The following is a 16,450-nucleotide window of genomic DNA, read 5'->3' on the forward strand; positions in this document are numbered from 1 at the left end:
CATATTTTCAGCTAAGATGGATGGGTACATTCAAGCCTCAATTAGCAATTGTCCCCAAATATTCAGAAAATACCTTAGACTGGGGTTTTCTTTTCTTTTTTCTTTTCTATTCTTTTTTTTTTTCTTTTTGACTGGAGGTTTTCTTTTCTATTTTTTTCTTTTTTCTGAGAGAAGATAGTGATAATTTGCCCATGTTAGTGATAGCTGTCCCCACAGAAAAAGTTCAGTTTATCTAAAAACTTAAGGTTTCACTAGCTTGTGCCTCTCATCAAATTGGCTTTGCATGCATGGGAATTATTTTAAGTACTCTTAAATGGTATCATTTCCTAGTTGCAAATTATTTGGGTGTATTTTGAAACTAATTAAAAGGGAAATGTCCTATTTTGTAAAGAGCAGCATTTCTACATTTAAAAAATCAGATGTTCTCAGTGGGGAGCAGGGTTTTATCTTTGTCTGTGTTGGCTATTGCTAAGTGCATCCCAGATTGAAAATCTAAATGAAATAACCACAAGGATTTACATGGGGGAAGTTTATATTGGAAAAGCAGGAGGGAGACACATATACATACATAATACATAGACGATTTATCTGTGATTTTAGAAAGCCTTTTCTTGTCACATTTTTTTTCTGTCTTGCTAGTTACTTGTTATTTCCCTGTGAGCATTACAAATATGGAGGGGTGCAGAGATGCCAGGCTCCATCATGGTGTCCAAAAATTGGCTTTGTACATATGCTAAATTAGAGACTGGCTGGCGGAAGCATTTCACAGATCCTGGATTGGCAGGGATTCCTCATGAAAGAAGACAGGGCCTCAAGCCCAAGGGACTCATTCTCCAGCCAGCAGTCATGCAACATGCTCCATCCAGCAATCCAAAACGCTTTTTAAAATAAATTCTGAATCTTCATCAGGAATCATGTCCAGCCCAGGTAACATAGCCCCCAAAAGTCTAGTCCCCTTTCCTGTTTCATGAGGAAGAGACTATATAGAATCTTGCATGGGCCAGAGCTGTGAGATTTATCACCAAAGGATCCAGATCATTTCAGTTGCCTCTAGCAGTGAATAGGCGCTACCCAGTGTTGAAGGAGGAAGGTAGGAATCTTATAGACAAACACCTTTCTGTTTTTGTCTTCCTTGGAAATAAAGTGATGTGATGGTTCTGATGGAGGAAGAGTTAACGCAGCGGAGAAATGTATTAGACAGCCGGAGCAGATAAGTCCATGCCAAAAGGCTCCACCATCTGGGTCTTTCTCGCTTACTGTGTCAACCAGAAAATGCCTCTCTCACTTACAAGTAGCTGGTTGATAGCTTTAATGCTCCCAAGAGATGTACTTTATTTTATGGACAACAATGAGTTTTAATTTAAAAAAACAGATTTTTTTTTAATAGTTCTTGTCATGGACCTTCCTGCTTAATATTAGAGCTGAGTACAGGAGAGGAAGTAAGGAGACTTATTTTCTAAGCCAAGAAGTGCTTCGGACTTAAATGATGACATGTGACAAGTTAAGGAACAGTTCTAAGTGGGGACATTAACTCCAGGTACTTTACCTTTCCTGTCAGGGTCCAGTGAAGAATTAAGAGCTGAACTCAGTGACCCTAGTCCCAATCAAGGCCCTAATGTGAAAGCTGGATCAGAGCCTTGCAGCCTTTTGGGTTCTGTCAATCCTTCACTGACCTGAGAGCAAGCTCTGTAAGAGCAAAGACCCCTGTCTGCCCATAGCACACTCAGTAAGCATCACTGAGTATATTCAGTGGGTTACATCTTAGTCAGTTCGAGCTGCTATAACAAGTACCATAGACTAGGTGGCTTGAACAGCAAACATTTATTTCTCACGGTTCTGGGGACTCAGAAGTCCAAGATCAAGGGGTAAGACAGTTTGGTTCCTGGTAAGAGTCTATTTCCTAGTTCATAGATGTCTGTTTTCTTGACTTTTCCTCACATGACAGAGAGAAAGATAATCTCTCCTGGGTCTCTTCTTTTAAGGGCACGAATCCCATCCAAGGGATTCACCCTCATGACCTAATCACCTCCCAAAGGCTTTACCTCCAAATACCATCACGTTGGAGGTTAGGGCTTCAATATACAGATTTGGGGGAGATACAAACATTCAGACCATAGGATGTTGATTGTCTCATCAGATGGCACCAGTGAGGCCAACATCTCAAGAGGTGGAGCAAGCTTTGCATCACAACCTGTAGAGTGTGGGAAAGTGCTTAAACAGGCATCGGAAGACTTGGGCCATAGTCCTAGCTCTGTCCCCATCATGCTGAGTGACCTCCAGTAATTTATTGATCACATTTTTTATCTCATTTATTTCTATTTCTTTTATCTCATTATTTCTAAAGTGACTGGGTAATTGCTGAGCTTTCTTCAGCCCCAATATTGTATGATTTAAGCCTTAGCCAACTATCTAAAAAATACATTCTCTGGATGATGAAAGATATCTACTAGGCTCATGTGGAAAAAAGCCAGCATTGTTGGTAGAAAGAATTTCTCCAGGCACACAGCCTAAAGACTGTGACTCAGAAGTACTATCTTGCCCTTTCCCTTAACCAGTGCTATTTCAGTGGAGGTAGGCAGCAGAAAGGGAAAGAGTAGGCACGGATACACAGCATAAGTGGGGAGGCAGAATATGGCTCCAGACAGCACTATGGTCTACAATGTAGTATTTAGAGCTAGCCAAGGACAAAGAGATGGACTTTGAGGCATTCAAGCAGTTGTGGATGCCCCTCGGGCCAGAAATATTGCAGAGGGGAGTCGTAAGTGAGCTTAAAGTTGTCCCAGATCACCTCTGAGGTCTGTGCAACTCAACTACCCTGTGACTCTGACAGTACCAAGCCCTGTCCCCTGCCATACAATGGCACCCCAAGAGACCTTGCCAAGGACTTAAAGTAATCCAGGCACTGTTCACCTCAACAGGGGTGGGGAGAGGAGGGAGGATGGAAAAAGGAGAAGTCGCCTTTATTAACATATTTTCTAGTAGTACTTTTAAGGAATCATTCATTCCACTGTTCATGTTCATTTTCTTTGGTAGGTTTATTTTGGTTCAAAAAGTTGCTGTCTCAAGACATAAATAAATACACATCAGAAAACAGTATAATTAAGACAGTAGATTAGAGTAACATATCAAACATTTTTAGCTGATTGAAAACAAAGCTGTAAGAACTGACTTGACAAGGTACTGCTATCAAGAGTTTATCAACTTAGTTTTAACATCATATATCCAGTTCCCTCAGCAGTTCTAGTAAATGTAGTGGTGTGAAAAACAACACAGGCAATACTTGTGCACAGCATATCTGGTGTTGATGGCAAGTGTTAGACAAGTGTGGTTTCATTTGTTATTAACTGTGACTTAATAAAGTAATTGTACCGTGATCTCTTAGCTAACCTATAGTTCTTGGCTACCACAGCCCAATGCTTGTTGATTTCTGACTCTAAGAACTGGAAGTCTTTGGGGCATCTGACTGGCTCAGTCAGTACAGCATGCAATTCTTGATCTCGGGGTTGTAGTTTCAAGCCCCATGATGGGTGTAGAGATTACTTAAAAACAAATAAATAAACTTAAAAATAAAGAACTGGAAGCCTTTTGGTGTTCACCCATCTGAAGATATTCATGCAAGTGTATTAAATGATTAAATGATTAAAATAATATACCTCAGTTACCATAATGGAGTGAACTGTGCCTTCTCAAAAGCTACATCCATATCCTAATCCCCAGAACCCATAAATGGAAACTTATTTGGGAAAAGAGTCCTTAAGATGTAGTTAGGTTATTGAGATAAGATCCTCCTTGATCATCCAATGTCAAGAGTCCTTTCAAGTGACACACAGAGAAGGCCACGTGGAGAGAGAGGCAGAGATGCAGCGACACACAGTGCAGCCAGCACAAGCTGGGAGCCTCCAGGAAGATTCTCCAGGGAGGGAAACTGTCCTGTTGACACCTCCAGTTCAAATATCTGCTTTCAGAGCTATGAGAGGGTAAACTCCTGTTGTTGGAAGCGACCAGAGTTTGTGGTAATTGGTTATGGCAGCCTTAGGAAACTAATACATTCAGATGAGTATATTTCAAAGGATGGACATCATTAATTGGGAACTCTAATATCTCTTCTCCTATTAAATTCATAGTAGGTCTTACTGATAATAAAAAACAAAGAACACTGACTTACAACTTATTAGGGGCACCTGGATGGCTCAGTTGGTTGAGCGTCCTGCTCTTGACTTTGGCTCAGGTCATGATCTCACAGTTGGTGGGTTTGAGCCCCACCTCAGGCTCTGCACTGACAGCGTGGAGCCAGCTTGGGATTCTCTCACTCTCCTCTTTCTCTGCCTCTCCTCTGCTCATGATGTGCTCTCTCTCTCTCAAAATAAATAATTTGGTTCAAAAAGTTGCTGTCTCAAGACATAAATAAATACACATCAGAAAACAGTACAATTAAGACAGTAGATTAGGGTAATATATCAAACATTTTTAGCTGATTGAAAACAAAGCTGTAAGAACTGACTTGACAAAAAAAAACCCTATTAATAATATTACTAATTAGAAATATTAGATCTCTTTTGAGATAAACATTTTTGCTCACATAATAGCTGTCCATAAATTCCATCTTCTGAATGATCCACAGTTTTCTTAAGCTTTTTAAAAAATATTTTTAGTTTTGGAGCACCTGGGTGGCTCAGTTGGTTAAGTGGCCGGCTTTGACTCAGGGCCTGATCTTGCAGTTTGTGGGTTCGAGCCCCACGTTGGACTCTGTGCTGACAGCTCAGAGCCTGGAGCCTGCTTCAGATTCTGTATCTCCCCCTCTCTCTGCCCCTCCTTCACTCCTGCTCGCTCTCTCTCTCTCTCAAAAGTAAAAATATTTTTAATGTTTATTTATTTTTGAGAAAGTGTGAGTGGGGGAGGGGCAGAGAGACAGGTACAGAAGATCTTAAACGGGCTCTGTGCTGACAACAGACTGCCCTATGCAGAGCTTGAACTCACAAGCTGTGAGATCATGACCTGAGCTAAAATCAAGAGTCAGACGCTTAACCAGCCACCCAGGCGCCCCTTAAGATTTTTTGTAGAAAGAAACACCCCATTATCAGACAAAGGGGCTTCATTTGATATTCCTCCATCCTGGAGAAACCTGTTTCTGTGTCAGACACATACTCTTCAATAACCTCTCCATTTTAAACTGTTCCAGGCTCATAGAGTAATAGTACTAATAAAATTCTGTTTTATTATACACTTATCAAATAGTCACCTATCTGGTCTTTTAGCCAGAATTCATTGGCCTTTTCTCAACAGCTATGTCTCAATACATCTTTTAACAACTATTCTCCAACACAGACTTCATTTCAAATTTAGAATATGATGTTAATCAGTTTACCAGTTCACAATTGAGGATGAACAGTTTATAGTGTTTGTGACAATATTGGACTTATTACCAAATGAGTGATTTTTTTTAATAACAGCACATTGGTTTTTGCTTGTTTTTCACAATCCAGTTCAGTATCTGAGCAGCTCTGCTTAATGATTCACTTCTGTTAGAAAAACGAGGAAAACATTCACCTTGAACTGGGTGTACTACCTATTTCTCCTTTCACATATTAAGATGATCTCTTGAAAGAACTTTAGACTCCACCGTTACCTTCAATTTCTTTTTCTTCTTATTTAAATACTTATTAAATACCTATACATGCTATCTAGGTAAAAGAAACCAACACTTGGAAGGGCCATTTAAGTAGATGGTAGTAAGGACTGACTTAGCTTAGGTGTGAGCCAGTATGTTCAGATTTATATAAAAACCAAGAGGGGCACCTGGGTGGCTCAGTCAGTTAAGTGTCTGACTTCAGCTCAGGTCATGATATCACATCTCATGAGTTCAAGTCCCGCGTCAGGCTTTTGCTGACAGCTCAGAGCCTGGAGCCTTTTTCAGATTCTGTGTCTTTCCCTCTCTCTAGACCCCTCCCCCACTCACACCCTGTCTCTCTCTCTCCTCCAAAAACAAACATTAAAAAAAAAAAAAAAACAAAACTGAGAAATATCCTGGAAAGGAAGTTTATTGTCAGACAGAATTCTCCAGTCCTGAAGTTACCTTCTGAGGGGAACCCAAGACTCATCCCTTAAGTGGATAGAGTAAGGTGGCTGTTTACTCCTTATCACAATGAAAATTAGGAGTGTAATTATAGAAAGAAAGCAGAATATCAACAATGGCTCCATTTGATCACCAGTGGAGGTCAAGTAAATGTGAGATATGTCACCAAATCTATCAAAGAAAAGAGCTATGAGAGGGAAATTAAAAAATGAAAGAATTTCATTAAACAGTTTACATTTCTTTACTCCACCAGCGCCTATAGTTTAAAGGGAAAGGATTAAATAAGCCCCCAATGTTACATTGCATTAGAATCTTTGAGCTTCTGGGATGCCTGGGTGGCTCAGTCAGTTGAGCGTCTGACTTTGGCTCAGGTCATGATCTCATGGTTCACGGGTTCAAGCCCCATGTTAGGCTCTGTGCAGACAGCTCTAGAGCCTGGAGCCTGCTTGGGATTCTGTGTCTCCCTCTTCTGCCCCTCCCCTGCTCGTGTGCTCGCTCTCTCTCTCTCTCTCTCTCTCTCTCAAAAATAAACATTAATTTTTAAAAAATTTAGGCTCTTTGAGCTGCTACCGTAGCTACAAAATGGTCAGTCCAACTCCACAGTTCAGTATTAGAAAGTCAGTATGATCTTTCACTAAACTGTGTCCTCAGATCAGCATTTATCAAAAAAAAGGAAGTGTTTTTAATTTTCCTCGTGCTCTTTGTTCAGTTGTTTCAGAATTTTGATGGTCAAGAGGCATTATCTATTGAAATCCTAAACAAACACGTCTAAAATCAAATTAATCATCTATATACTCTCTCTCACTCTCTCTCTCTCTCTCTCTCTCTCTCTCCAAAATTCCACCTGTCGTTTCTGCTGGGTCTCCTCCGTCCATCTTTGGAACATGCCTCCCAACTCAACACACACACACAGAGCAATGAGAAAGGAATTTTCCAGTACCGGGAGAAGGACAGCCAGTCAATGCCCAGGGCTTAGAGGCTGGGAAGCCAGACTTGGTAGCAGAGCCTATCTTTATTGTTATGTCTTCCCAGACAGTCTGCCAGCTGCATGTGCAGGTGATTATTCTCCTGTGTAAACGTATAGGCTCAGCTACTGTAACAAAAAGACCCAAAGCTGCAGTGGCTCAAACCAAAAGAAGTTTATTTCTCTCTCACCTAACTGTTCAGAGGCAGGCAAGTGGTCCCGGTGGGCAGCCCTCTTCCTCCAGGCCATTGAGAGACCAAGTTGCTTCTGCCTTGTTGCTATGACACCTTAATCTATGAGGCTGAGACTCACTCCATACTGTGTTTGAGTTCCAGCCTATGAGATGGGAGAAGAGAAAGTAGAGGGCAGATGGCTTCCTTAAGGGATTAAACATTGCACCCACCACTTCTGTTCCATTCACATTCTAGCTGTAAATGGGGCTGGGACATGCAGGATTTAAGACATAAAACTCAAAGGAAGAGGCAAGAATGGAAGCTGGGGCCAGGAGCAGTCTCTGCTACATATGTACAGCCACCATGTGATGTCTGCCCTGTTGTATGTATGTGTCACCTTGTGTTGCAATTTTTCATATTCTGTTTTATTGCATTTTTTTTTTTACTTAAGTCATGTCTATACCCAGTGTGGGGCTCAGACTCATAATCCTGAGATCAAGAGTTGCATGCTCTTCCAGCTGAGCTAGCCAGGTACCCCAAGAAGGGTGCATTTTAAAATACTTTTAGTTGTGGTAAAAAAAAAATCACATAAAATATACCATTGTAGCCATTTAAAGTGTACAGCTCAGTAGTATTAAGTATATACATATGGTTGTACAACCAATCTCCAGAATGTTTCATCTTGCAAAACTAGTTTTAAGTCCTCAAAATCCCAGTGCTTTAATATCCATTAATGCTTCTTTAATCTAGTTTATAGATGGTAGGCATTATCTGTTCTTTGATTATGCATAATTATATATTAGAAGTATGTGTAAAGGCTCATAATAAATTTCAGATAACTTTTTAAAAACTTATCGTTCTGTACAAAATGACAAAGATTGAAATCTTACATATTTAAAACTACAGAATACTTAAAATATTAGATATTTTTCATTTTTCTACCATAAAATACATACTAAGCTGAGACGTTAATCAAGCAGTATGTTTTTACTTCTACCCAAAAAGAAGTAATAAAGGTGTGTATTTCTATTATTTGAAAGAGGGGGTTCTCTTGAGGCAATTGACCAGAGGAGAGTTATGCAGAGAATGCTGAATGTCAAAGCCAGAAAGAAGCTCAGAACCCATCTTGTCAGTTTAGAAACTGAGGCCCCATACACCTCCCACTTTTATCTCAGGAATGCCTCCATCTGTGGTGTATTTTCCATGGCAGATAAAAATGAGTTGCCAAAAGAATAATTCTGAATATATATAATGTTATTTAGCTTTGGGAGAAAGTAAAGACTGACCTTTATGAGATGTGGTAATTTTTCCCATATTATTATAAGTTACTAAACATATAACATTTTTTTTAATGTTTATTTTTTAGAGAGAGCATGTGTGTGTGCACAAGTGGGGGGAGGGGCAGAGAGCAAGAGAGACACAGAATCCAAAGCAGGCTCCAGGCTCTGAGCTGTCAGCATAGAGTCTGACATGGGGCTTGAACTCAAGAACAGTGAGATCATGCCCTGAGCTGAAGTCGGCCACTTAACCGACTGAGCCACCCGGGTGCCCCTAAACATATAACATTCTTCAAACCCCTTTGAAAAACTGAAAAATTGGTATTCACAATGGCTGGATTTAAGAACACTATAATGTAAGCCATATTGTTAAGCAAATGGGTGAATATAAAGTTAGTGTAACATCCTAGCAAACCAACACTTTTTACCAACCTTCTTAGGAGTTAAATGTTTGGCCAGCCAGCCAGATGTCATACCCTCACAGGCTGGGCATATCATCCAGATGAAGAGCAGTGGGACCCCTATTTCGAGTTTAGAAAGAACGATTGCCAAATCTGTCCAGAGGAGGGCAACTCAGCAGTGAGAGGAAGTTGAATCTGTATCATAGGCTTTCAGAGAGACAGCTATTAGAACTAAGAGTGTTAGAAGACCAAGCACTTAGGAAATACAGTAACCATCCTGAGACATTTATAGGACTGCCCCATGGCCATGCTTACACAAAAGCAGGGAAGTCACTTGCCAAGAGGATAGAAGGACATACTGCCCTGGACAGAGCTTCTTGGGGGTAACTTTGAAGACCCCTCCCAACTCTTTTTTTTTTTAAACATTTTGTTTATTTTTACGAGACAGAGAGAGACAGTGTGAGCCAGGGAGGGGCACAGAGAGAGGGAGACAGACCCCTCCCAACTCTAAGACTGATTCTCTGTGATTCTTACTCTAGGACCTCAGTTACTGATCATGTTTACAAAATAGAAGAAAGAATCTGTCATACTTAAGAATGTGGCACCTGCTTCTTACTGCAAGAACCTAACAGACATGGAAAAAAACAGCGTTGGTGTGTGTGCATGTGAGAGAGAGAGAGATAGATGGGAGAGAGAGAGAGCATATGTAGGGCAAGCAGATTTCCCCATCTGACTCTCTAGGTAATCTTCCCAGATAGGGCAGCTGTTCTGTGCCCACCCTACCCTAGGAACTCTGAGGGCTTCAACTCATGGTTGGACTTGAATGAGTTTATCTCCTCTACCTGGTTATGGAGACAAGACTAATATGCCTAAGATGACAGAGAAACCAGGGGACATTCTGGAGCTCTTTTTCCTCACAGTCTTCATTCTTTCATTTTCTTCCCTATCCCTTGCTCTCCTTTCTTTAAAATTTAAAAAAAAAAAATTAACTCACTATCTGTATGTCACTGCCTTAATCACAACCACTTCCATTCAAAAATGCACACAACCTGGTGTTCGCTTCAGCAGCACATATACTAAAATTGGAACGATACAGAGAAGACTAGCAAGTCCCTGTATAAGGATGACACACAGATGTGTGAAGCACTCCCTATTTTTATGTCCTCAGTCCTGTCATGCCTCCGGAGCTGAAGGTCCACTCCAGTTCCTCCCATCAAGGCTGGGTGCCTCATGGCTACAAGGTTTCTCCTTCCTCTATGGTACTCTCTATACTTTTCCCTTCCTCCCAATCAAAGCTCTGGCATGGGAACAAAAAATGCATACAACCCGAAAAAAGATCAAAACCTCTCGCTCCATCCTGCCTTCTTAGGCAAACAGCACCAAAGTAGCATTTGTTGCCAAAATACATTAAATGTGGCTTGAGAAATCAGCTTATACACAGTCCAAATTTAAATCTTTAAAATCATCCTCTTCCCTAGACCAAAACAGCAACAGATGGGTAAAGGAAGAAACGGAATGTGGTCACATTTTATACCAGCAGTATAGACCTTTTCAGATTGCAGTAAGTCATTTGCCATCCACAACCTATGGTCTTCCATTCCTGCTGAGGCACGGATTCAAGATTCTGGGTTTGGGGTTTCTGAGTTGGAACAAAAACATTTAGCAGGTGGCTGTATATTTATTTTTTTTAAATCAGGCAGTGGTGAGTCTGGTACCCTGAAGACCACAGCACCCATAGGCAAGTAGACTCTAGATATTTAATATCTGATTTCATTCAAAATGAAAGTTCTAAGATTGGACAGGTGGACAGGCTGGCTCCCACTATCTGTGAGTAAATTTGGCCCCTTCGGGGATTCTCCTTAATGCCAGGAGACCAGCTCCCTGTGTTTTCTTTTCAGTTTGGCATTGTGGAACATAAGAACCACGAGACACACTCCCTGTTACCATTTGGGTATAGTCCTGGTATGAGGACACTGGGTTATCGAAAACAGGTCAAGCTAGTATGAGCTCAGAACCAACCCCAAGTGAGTGGGCACCAGGAAATGGGAGTTTAAATTTGAATGGCCCTTTTTTAAAAAGTAGGTTTTGTATACACATTAAAATGAGCATATATTTTTTTTAATCTAACCTTTATTAACCATTTATATTACACCATTTTGAATCCTCACCAATCCCTGAGTCGGACATTATTATCATCCCCATTTTTCAGATGAGGAAACCGAGGCACAGTGAGGAACTGCCCGGTCTCTTACAGAGCCAGTTATTGGCACAGTTGGAACATAGACTTGCTGGATCCAGAGCTGGTTTAAAGGGAGACCGTGAGAGTTGGAATTTCATGGCCAGTCCTTTGGAGCCTAAATGAGCGTGTAATTTGACCTAGCGTTTGCTCTTCTAGGATGTATCCTAAGGGAATATTCAGACAAGTGCTCTGAAATGAATGTTCTGGGATATTCGTTACAGCTTTGTGTGTAATCTTTTCAGTATCAGGGCAAATGTCACCTCCTCAAAGAAGCTGTTTTGCTGCCATACTCAAGTACCAATGCCCCCTAGCATGCTATCCTGGTACTAAATTCTGTCCTCTTGATAGCTCTTTCCACAGCCTGCAATTGTTTATTGGTTTACTCATTTATTAGTTGCTTTCCTAACTGGAATGTAAGTTCCATGTAGGCAGGGACCGGTTATCTCCATTACCTAAAATAGTACCTGGCACATAAACAGTATTCAGTAAATATGTGTTGGAAAAAATGAAAGAATTAATAGCAAAACATTGAGGAAATTTAAACTCTGAGCCATTAGGAGATTGATTAGGTAAATTATGGTATATCTATGCAATAGAATACTGTGCAGTCATAACAAATGATTGTGGAGATTTTCTCCTTCATAGAGATGTACTCTGCCTATTGTTGGGTGAAAAAAGCAGGGGAAGCATGTGATTTATGATCCCTGTACTGGTCAGGGCTCCTGGTAGCCAACCACAGAATCTACTCTATTAAGTTAGAGCAGAAAACAAAATAGTTTATTATAGGCTACTAGGTAAGTCACAGACCCTATGCGATGCAAGGAGGGATTCCACAGACAGGGCCCAGGATTGGAACCGTGACACTTGAGTTCTGCATCACCTCCACTGCTGACTCTCTGTGCAGTCTCTGAAAAAGTTAACTCTTGTAACCTCCATGTTCTTCAGGCAAACATGGATAATAAAACCTGCCCTGTCTACCTCTCAGGACTGCTGTGAGAGCAAATGAGATGCAGGCCCTTTGAAAAGTTAAAAAATGCACTCCATCAGGTGGCATTTAACTGAGCTGGCTGGCTCAGTTAAGAAAGAGCATGTGACTCTTGACTTCGGGGTCATGAGTTTGAGCCCCACGTTGGGAATGGAGATTATTTTTTTAAGTAGATAAATAAATGGAAAAAACCAATAGGGTATATAAAAAAAAAAAGAAAAGTTAAAAAAAGAACTGTGTAACATTTACATCACTATTCCAAAAGACAAGAAATAACAAGTGTTGGCAAAGATGTGGAGAAAGAAACTTTTGTGCACTGTTGGTGGGAATGTAAATTGGTACAGCCACTGTGGAAACCAGTAAAGAGGGTCCTCAAAAAAATTAAAAATAGAAATACCATATAATCCAATAATTCCACTAATAAATTTGGGTATTTACCCAAAGAAAACAAAAACACTAATTTGAAAAGATAAATACATTTCTGTTTATTGCAGCATTATTTACAATATAGAAACATGGAAACAACCTAAGTGTCCATTGATAGATGAATGGATAAAGAAGAGAAGTGTGTGCATATGTGTGTATACACACATACACACACACACACACACACACACACACACATACACAGTTGAATATTACACAGCCATAAAAAAGATGAGATCATGACATTTGTGACATGGATGGCCCCAGATGGTATTATGTGCTAAGTTAAATAAGTCAGACAGAGAAAGATAAATACCATATGACTTCACACATATGTGGAATCTGAAAAAAAATGAATAAATGAAAAGCAGAATCAGACCTGTAAATAGAACAAACTGATGGTTGCCAGAGGGAAGAGGAGTTGGGGATGGGCAAAATGGGTAAAGGGGAGTGGGAGATACAGGCTTCCAGTTCTGGAATGAATAAGTCACAGGAATAAAAGGCATAGCACAAGAAATACGGTCAATGATATTGTAATAGTGTTGTATGGGTGACAGGTGGCAGCCACACTTGTGGTGATAATGTATAGAGAGGCTGAATCACTATGTTGTACACCTGAAACTAATGTAGCATTACGTGTCAACTATGCTAAAATCTGAAGAAAAAAAGTTTACATCCTTGCTATCCAGTGATTCTGAATGTGTGAACGTACATACTTCCTTCCAAAGCTGTATTAGTCAGCACTGGGATGCCACTGGTCCTCTCCACTTACCAACGGCACATCACTCTAAGCATTAAATTGCACATGGCAGTGGTCTGGACAAGAAGTCTGGTAATTTTGGCAGTTGTTTTTGCTAAGCTTGTCCTAAAATCACTTTCCACGTGCCTTCAGCCACTCTCCCCGTGGGCTGACCTCCGCTTCAGGCCTGTCCTTTTCTCAAGGCTCACTAAGCTTGCCATCTGCAGGGAGCATGCAGTTCTCATCTCTGAGATCTGCACTGTCTAGCATCAAAGCTCAGTCTTCCCTAAGCAGCATCCCAAGGGCTAACCTCTGGAGCACTGGTGTTCAAAGTCACTGTCAACCAACACTTCATGCATGATTTGGGCAACTGACTAAGTATATATTGAAGGCTGGATTCAATAAGTTTTTTAATTTCCTTATTCCATTTTTTGCATATTTTTATATTTTAAAAAATGGTTCTCATTGCCCCCCTATTGTGTGGGAAAAACAGTATTGTGATATAACAGGGCATTTCAACAAGGTACTAACATTGTTAAGAAGGACTTTGATGTTCCTGAAACCAGGCATGTGTTGCAAGGTGGGATGATGTTCTCAGTTCCTGTATGTACGTCCAGAAGCTTTTCCTGGCAGAGCTTTTAGCCCCTGAGACTTTCATCTTCATCTAGCACGAAGGATACAATTTGATCCTGACGCATGGAGTATAGAAGCTGCAGAACGTCCACACAATCTGTTATGCTAAATCACACCTGGTGTCTGCACAGAGAAGGCTCTGGCAAGCTTCCTCACCGCTGGGACCGAGGCCTCTGACTCTGACGCCAAAACATGGCAGTGTTGCAAGAAGCCTTCTGAGAGCCTGGCTCTCCGGCATGGTAAATTAACCTGCTTGTTCTCACGTTAAATACTTTATGAAAATTTACTGGGCGATAAAAGAGGGAAGAAAACCCAAGTGGCTCCACACTGAGCCTGCCTGGCACCGGTGAAGGAATGAAGCTGCTGAGAAACTCCACGTGAAGAGCTGGCAAGAAGCAAGGTGGACAACACAATGAAAATGAAGTGTGGTGTGGGCCGCTGCATTGTTTTAGTAGTATTTTCTCAAGGAAGACATTGAATCGTAGGAGAGCTGGTGTTGGTACGCTAGGTAAGAGGACCCTGGGCTCTGCCACTTTCTCCTTGGGACCCATTTTCAGAGGAATTATGGCATGCCCCCATAGACCGCAAAGAGAAACCTCGTCCTGTGTGGCTCTGTCCTTGAGAAGGGCCCTTTGCTGTAACCAAACCATGTTCTCAAAGGGCAGAATGTGCCTGTTTAAAAATAAAATGTTCTAATGGCCATTATCGTCCTCCATTCTTCAATTTTCCACATTAGATTCTTCTTCTCTTTTCCTTGTTGATTTTAGAACAAAAATAAGATGATGAAGAGTAGAATGGAGAAGTTCTACTCCCTAAAATACCTAAAAATTTGGGGGCATGTGGCTGGCTCAGTTGGTGGAGCATATCACTCTTGAACTCGGGGTTGTGAGTTCGAGCCCTACATTGGGTGTAGAGATTACTTAAAAATAAATCTAAGGGGTGGCTGGGTGGCTCAGTCAGTTAAGTGTCTGACTCTTGATTTTGGCTCAGGTCACCATCTCGTGGTTCTTGGGTTCAGGCCTCATGTTGGGCTCTGCGCTGACAGCATGGAGTCTGCTTCGGATCCTCTGTCTCCCTCTCTCCCTGCCCCTCCCTCGCTCGTTCATTCTCTCCCTCTCTCTCAAAATAAGTAACATTTAAATAAATCTTAAAAATAATAATATTAAATCTTAAAAATAATAATATTAAAATAAAATACCTGTAAATTTGCCACCTAAAAGAAACAAAGCCTTTTTAACTATCACTTTCTTTGGGAAACAATTAGGAAGCAAGACAAACAACAACAATGAACCATGAAAATGAAATGATTAGTTACTATAAAATGAAGTGTGACTGTGTATTTGAAGAACAGAAATCAAAATCCACAAAGATGGAACAAGCTGATAATACTAGGCAGGGGATTTTAAAATTCCTTTTCATTTTAAAGCCACACCGACATTAAAAGGAGTTTGTGAGAATAATGGTCCGGTTTAGCATGCGGCAAGAAATATTTCCTTGTGTTTGATTTCTGCGATCACAGAGCTTATCTAGTTACCTGATTTCTTCATTCATGGCTGCCAGGAAGACTAATTAACACTACGGAAGCTAAAGAATCCTATTTGCTCTGCCACAGAGTAAAGCTTCTTTCCCCCAAAATGTGAAGCCAAGGCCTTGCACCTGCTGAAATTCCCGTTAGTTTGGTTTGTTGAATTGCAAGGCTGTTTGTGCCTTATCATTAGACATTCATACTCTATCTGTAAGCTTTTATAACCTCCTACTTATGGAGACAAGATTCTTTGTGTCAGCACCTTAGAGAAGTGTTGCTGAAGCAGTTGGAACACAGACAGGAATTTCCCAGCAGCACCGTCGGCATGGCGGAGCTCCTGTACAACCTACCTTAGTGCAGCCTCGCAGACAAGTGGGCCCCATTCACCTCCAAAATTGGTGACGGGCAGGAAAACAGATGTTTTCCCACGTAGGAGTGAAGCTTTCACTTTTTAAGAAAATTGATTCTTAATACTTAGAGGACAGTTTGGATTAGTTATACTAGAAGTGTATCTCAGGTGAGCTTGTAACCTGAAGGAAGTCATCAGCCAAAACAGTTGTGAGCATCAGAGTAAAACTGCTCCAGCCTGGACAGGTGACATGGCTGTTACCTGATGTATCTGAAACCCTGGCAGGGCCGCCTCATTACATCATGAACCAATCACTCTCGACTTACCCTTAAAAAAGAATGAAAGGCCCGCAGACCCTGCCCCAGGTGGGTGGGTGGTCGGTCCATGGCACCTGTGGCAAATGGCAGTGTTTTCGTCCTTATAATGCAGAAAGGTAGGTGCAGAGTCCTTTGATGACACTGTTCCCTTTCGCTTGTTTGCTTTCATTCTCCCATGCAGACTGCAACCCAGCAGGAGGGCTTTTAAACCCAAACAGTTAATTACCTTCTCTAACCCAGAGAAGTGGGGAAACACAAATCCAGCAAGTTGAGAGGGAGAGGGCAGCTTTGCTTGGGGCTGTGTTTTACACCAGGTGGGAAGGGAGCCACCTTCGCCATCCACAGGGCA

General features: G+C 41.2%; 1 protein-coding gene and 1 non-coding gene across 8 annotated transcripts in view; both read left to right on the forward strand.

Moving 5' to 3' along the window:
- CLYBL (citramalyl-CoA lyase) overlaps positions 1-16,450 on the forward strand; it is a 264,850-nt gene that overhangs the window by 190,830 nt on the left and 57,570 nt on the right. The gene's annotated exons all lie outside the window — the stretch shown is intronic.
- Positions 9,941-10,046, forward strand: LOC125146982 (U6 spliceosomal RNA). Its single transcript, XR_007144950.1, has one exon. It is a non-coding gene; the product is annotated as a U6 spliceosomal RNA (small nuclear RNA).

Source organism: Prionailurus viverrinus, chromosome A1 (assembly GCF_022837055.1).
Source record: "Prionailurus viverrinus isolate Anna chromosome A1, UM_Priviv_1.0, whole genome shotgun sequence".
NCBI classification, from domain to species: domain Eukaryota; kingdom Metazoa; phylum Chordata; class Mammalia; order Carnivora; family Felidae; genus Prionailurus; species Prionailurus viverrinus.